A 6000-nucleotide genomic window follows, 5' to 3' on the forward strand; every position below is an offset into this window, starting at 1 on the left:
TTCTTTTGCCCATATCTCCTAAACTAAGAGTCCTAGAGCGAAAAGGGCTTTAATTCGTGACCACCCACAAAAAATTGAAAAGTCCACCCAAACCCCAAAAAAATTGAAATTTTTATATGAAAAACTTCTTTTGCCCATATCTCCTAAACTAAGCATCCTAGAGCGAAAAGGGCTTTAATCCGTGACCCCCCTCAAGAATTGAATTTTTTACCCAATTCCTAAAAAAATTGAAATTTTTATATGAAAAACTTCTTTTGCCCATATCTCCTAAACTAAGCGTCCTAGAGCGAAAAGGGCTTTAATCCGTGACCCCCCTCAAAAATTGAATTTTTTACCCAAATCCTAAAAAAATTGAAATTTTTATATGAAAAACTTCTTTTGCCCATATCTCCTAAACTAAGCGTCCTAGAGCGAAAAGGGCTTTAATTCGTGACCACCCACAAAAAATTGAAAAGTCCACCCAAACCCCAAAAAAATTTAAATTTTTATATGAAAAACTTCTTTTGCCCATATCTCCTAAACTAAGCGTCCTAGAGCGAAAAGGGCTTTAATCCGTGACCCCCCTCAAAAATTGAATTTTTTACCCAAATCCTAAAAAAATTGAAATTTTTATATGAAAAACTTCTTTTGCCTATATCTCCTAAACTAAGCGTCCTAGAGCGAAAAGGGCTTTAATTCGTGACCACCCACAAAAAATTGAAAAGTCCACCCAAACCCCAAAAAAATTGAAATTTTTATATGAAAAACTTCTTTTGCCCATATCTCCTAAACTAAGCGTCCTAGAGCGAAAAGGGCTTTAATCCGTGACCCCCCTCAAAAATTGAATTTTTTACCCAAATCCTAAAAAAAGTGAAATTTTTATATGAAAAACTTCTTTTGCCCATATCTCCTAAACTAAGCGTCCTAGAGCGAAAAGGGCTTTAAGTCGTGACCACCCCCAAAAAATTGAAAATTTTCATCCAAACCCCAAAAAAATTGAAATTTTTATATGAAAAACTTCTTTTGCCCATATCTCCTAAACTAAGCGTCCTAGAGCGAAAAGGGCTTTAATTCGTGACCACCCTCAAAAATTGAAAAGTCCACCCAAACCCCAAAAAAATTTAAATTTTTATATGAAAAACTTCTTTTGCCCATATCTCCTAAACTAAGCGTCCTAGAGCGAAAAGGGCTTTAATCCGTGACCCCCCTCAAAAATTGAATTTTTTACCCAAATCCTAAAAAAATTGAAATTTTTATATGAAAAACTTCTTTTGCCTATATCTCCTAAACTAAGCGTCCTAAAGCGAAAAGGGCTTTAATTCGTGATCACCCCCAAAAAATTGAAATTTTCATCCAAACCCCAAAATCCTAAAAAAAGTGAAATTTTTATATGAAAAACTTCTTTTGCCCATATCTCCTAAACTAAGCGTCCTAGAGCGAAAAGGGCTTTAATTCGTGACCACCCCCTAAAAATTTAAAATTTTCATCCAAACCCCAAAAAATTGAAATTTTTGTATGAAAAACTTCTTTTGCCCATATCTCCTAAACTAAGCGTCCTAGAGCGAAAAGGGCTTTAATTCGTGACCACCCTCAAAAATTGAAATTTTCACCAAATCCTAAAAAAATTAAAATTTTTATATGAAAAACTTCTTTTGCCCATATCTCCTAAACTAAGCGTCCTAGAGCGAAAAGGGCTTTAATCCGTGACCACCCTCAAAAATTTAATTTTTTACCCAAATTCTAAAAAAATTGAAATTTTTATATGAAAAGCTTCTTTCAAATCCTAAAAAAATTGAAATTTTTATATGAAAAACTTCTTTTGCCCATATCTCCTAAACTAAGCGTCCTAGAGCGAAAAGGGCTTTAATTCGTGACCACCCCCAAAAAATTGAAAATTTTCATCCAAACCCCAAAAAATTGAATTTTTTGTATGAAAAACTTCTTTTGCCCATATCTCCTAAACTAAGCGTCCTAGAGCGAAAATGGCTTTAATCCGTGACCCCCCTCAAAAATTGAATTTTTTACCCAAATCCTAAAAAAATTGAAATTTTTATATGAAAAACTTCTTTTGCCTATATCTCCTAAACTAAGCGTCCTAGAGCGAAAAGGGCTTTAATCCGTGACCACCCTCAGAAATTGAAATTTTCATCCAAATCCTAAAAAAATTGAAATTTTTATATGAAAAACTTCTTTTGCCCATATCTCCTAAACTAAGCGTCCTAGAGCGAAAAGGGCTTTAATTCGTGACCACCCTCAAAAATTGAAATTTTCATCCAAATCCTAAAAAAATTGAAATTTTTATATGAAAAACTTCTTTTGCCCATATCTCGTGACCACCCTCAAAAATTGAAATTTTCATCCAAATCCTAAAAAAATTGAAATTTTTGTATGAAAAACTTCTTTTGCCCATATCTCCTAAACTAAGCGTCCTAGAGCGAAAAGGGCTTTAATCCGTGACCACCCTCAAAAATTTAATTTTTTACCCAAATTCTAAAAAAATTTAAATTTTTATATGAAAAGCTTCTTTCAAATCCTAAAAAAATTGAAATTTTTATATGAAACACTTCTTTTGCCCATATCTCCTAAACTAAGCGTCCTAGAGCGAAAAGGGCTTTAATTCGTGACCACCCCCAAAAAATTGAAATTTTCATCCAAACCCCAAAAAAATTTAAATTTTTATATGAAAAACTTCTTTTGCCCATATCTCCTAAACTAAGCGTCCTAGAGCGAAAAGGGCTTTAATCCGTGACCCCCCCTCAAAAATTGAATTTTTTACCCAAATCCTAAAAAAATTGAAATTTTTATATGAAAAACTTCTTTTGCCCATATCTCCTAAACTAAGCGTCCTAGAGCGAAAAGGGCTTTAATCCGTGACCCCCCTCAAAATTGAATTTTTTACCCAAATCCTAAAAAAATTGAAATTTTTATATGAAAAACTTCTTTTGCCCATATCTCCTAAACTAAGCGTCCTAGAGCGAAAAGGGCTTTAATTCGTGACCACCCCCAAAAAATTGAAAATTTTCATCCAAACCCCAAAAAATTGAAATTTTTGTATGAAAAACTTCTTTTGCCCATATCTCCTAAACTAAGCGTCCTAGAGCGAAAAGGGCTTTAATTCGTGACCACCCCCAAAAAATTGAAAATTTTCATCCAAACCCCAAAAAATTGAAATTTTTGTATGAAAAACTTCTTTTGCCCATATCTCCTAAACTAAGCGTCCTAGAGCGAAAATGGCTTTAATCCGTGACCCCCCTCAAAAATAGAATTTTTACCCAAATCCTAAAAAAATTGAAATTTTTATATGAAAAACTTCTTTTGCCTATATCTCCTAAACTAAGCGTCCTAGAGCGAAAAGGGCTTTAATCCGTGACCACCCTCAAGAATTGAAATTTTCATCCAAATCCTAAAAAAATTGAAATTTTTATATGAAAAACTTCTTTTGCCCATATCTCCTAAACTAAGCGTCCTAGAGCGAAAAGGGCTTTAATCCGTGACCACCCTCAAAAATTGAATTTTTCATCCAAATCCTAAAAAAATTGAAATTTTTATATGAAAAACTTCTTTTGCCCATATCTCCTAAACTAAGCGTCCTAGAGCGAAAAGGGCTTTAATCCGTGACCACCCTCAAAAATTGAAATTTTCATCCAAATCCTAAAAAAATTGAAATTTTTATATGAAAAACTTCTTTTGCCTATATCTCCTAAACTAAGCGTCCTAGAGCGAAAAGGGCTTTAATTCGTGATCACCCCCAAAAAATTGAAATTTTCATCCAAACCCCAAAAAAATTGAAATTTTTATATGAAAAACGTCTTTTGCCCATATCTCCTAAACTAAGCGTCCTAGAGCGAAAAGGGCTTTAATTCGTGACCACCCTCAAAAATTGAAATTTTCATCCAAACCCCAAAAAAATTGAAATTTTTATATGAAAAACTTCTTTTGCCCATATCTCCTAAACTAAGCGTCCTAGAGCGAAAAGGGCTTTAATTCGTGACCACCCCCAAAAAATTGAAATTTTCATCCAAACCCCAAAAAAATTGAAATTTTTATATGAAAAACTTCTTTTGCCCATATCTCCTAAACTAAGCATCCTAGAGCGAAAAGGGCTTTAATCCGTGACCCCCCTCAAAAATTGAATTTTTTACCCAAATCCTAAAAAAATTGAAATTTTTATATGAAAAACTTCTTTTGCCCATATCTCCTAAACTAAGCGTCCTAGAGCGAAAAGGGCTTTAATCCGTGACCCCCCTCAAAAATTGAATTTTTTACCCAAATCCTAAAAAAATTGAAATTTTTATATGAAAAACTTCTTTTGCCCATATCTCCTAAACTAAGCGTCCTAGAGCGAAAAGGGCTTTAATTCGTGACCACCCCCAAAAAATTGAAAATTTTCATCCAAACCCCAAAAAATTGAAATTTTTGTATGAAAAACTTCTTTTGCCCATATCTCCTAAACTAAGCGTCCTAGAGCGAAAATGGCTTTAATCCGTGACCCCCCTCAAAAATTGAATTTTTTACCCAAATCCTAAAAAAATTGAAATTTTTATATGAAAAACTTCTTTTGCCTATATCTCCTAAACTAAGCGTCCTAGAGCGAAAAGGGCTTTAATCCGTGACCACCCTCAGAAATTGAAATTTTCATCCAAATCCTAAAAAAATTGAAATTTTTATATGAAAAACTTCTTTTGCCTATATCTCCTAAACTAAGCGTCCTAGAGCGAAAAGGGCTTTAATCCGTGACCACCCTCAAGAATTGAAATTTTCATCCAAATCCTAAAAAAATTGAAATTTTTATATGAAAAACTTCTTTTGCCCATATCTCCTAAACTAAGCGTCCTAGAACGAAAAGGGCTTTAATCCGTGACCACCCTCAAAAATTGAAATTTTCATCCAAATCCTAAAAAAATTGAATTTTTTATATGAAAAACTTCTTTTGCCCATATCTCCTAAACTAAGCGTCCTAGAGCGAAAAGGGCTTTAATTCGTGACCACCCTCAAAAATTAAAATTTTCATCCAAATCCTAAAAAAATTGAAATTTTTATATGAAAAACTTCTTTTGCCCATATCTCTTAAACTAAGCGTCCTAGAGCGAAAAGGGCTTTAATTCGTGAACACCCTCAAAAATTGAATTTTTCATCCAAATCCTAAAAAAATTGAAATTTTTATATGAAAAACTTATTTTGCCCATATCTCCTAAACTAAGCGTCCTAGAGCGAAAAGGGCTTTAATCCGTGACCACCCTCAAAAATTGAAATTTTCATCCAAATCCTAAAAAAATTGAAATTTTTATATGAAAAACTTCTTTTGCCTATATCTCCTAAACTAAGCGTCCTAGAGCGAAAAGGGCTTTAATTCGTGATCACCCCCAAAAAATTGAAATTTTCATCCAAACCCCAAAAAAATTGAAATTTTTATATGAAAAACTTCTTTTGCCCATATCTCCTAAACTAAGCGTCCTAGAGCGAAAAGGGCTTTAATTCGTGACCACCCTCAAAAATTGAAATTTTCATCCAAACCCCAAAAAATTGAAATTTTTATATGAAAAACTTCTTTTGCCCATATCTCCTAAACTAAGCGTCCTAGAGCGAAAAGGGCTTTAATTCGTGACCACCCCCAAAAATTGAAATTTTCATCCAAACCCCAAAAAAATTTAAATTTTTATATGAAAAACTTCTTTTGCCCATATCTCCTAAACTAAGCATCCTAGAGCGAAAAGGGCTTTAATCCGTGACCCCCCTCAAAAATTGAATTTTTTACCCAAATCCTAAAAAAATTGAAATTTTTATATGAAAAACTTCTTTTGCCCATATCTCCTAAACTAAGCGTCCTAGAGCGAAAAGGGCTTTAATCCGTGACCCCCCTCAAAAATTGAATTTTTACCCAAATCCTAAAAAAATTGAAATTTTTATATGAAAAACTTCTTTTGCCCATATCTCCTAAACTAAGCGTCCTAGAGCGAAAAGGGCTTTAATTCGTGACCACCCACAAAAAATTGAAAAGTCCACCCAAACCCCAAAAAAATT

Source organism: Haematobia irritans, chromosome 4 (genome assembly GCF_050003625.1).
Source record: "Haematobia irritans isolate KBUSLIRL chromosome 4, ASM5000362v1, whole genome shotgun sequence".
Taxonomy (NCBI): domain Eukaryota; kingdom Metazoa; phylum Arthropoda; class Insecta; order Diptera; family Muscidae; genus Haematobia; species Haematobia irritans.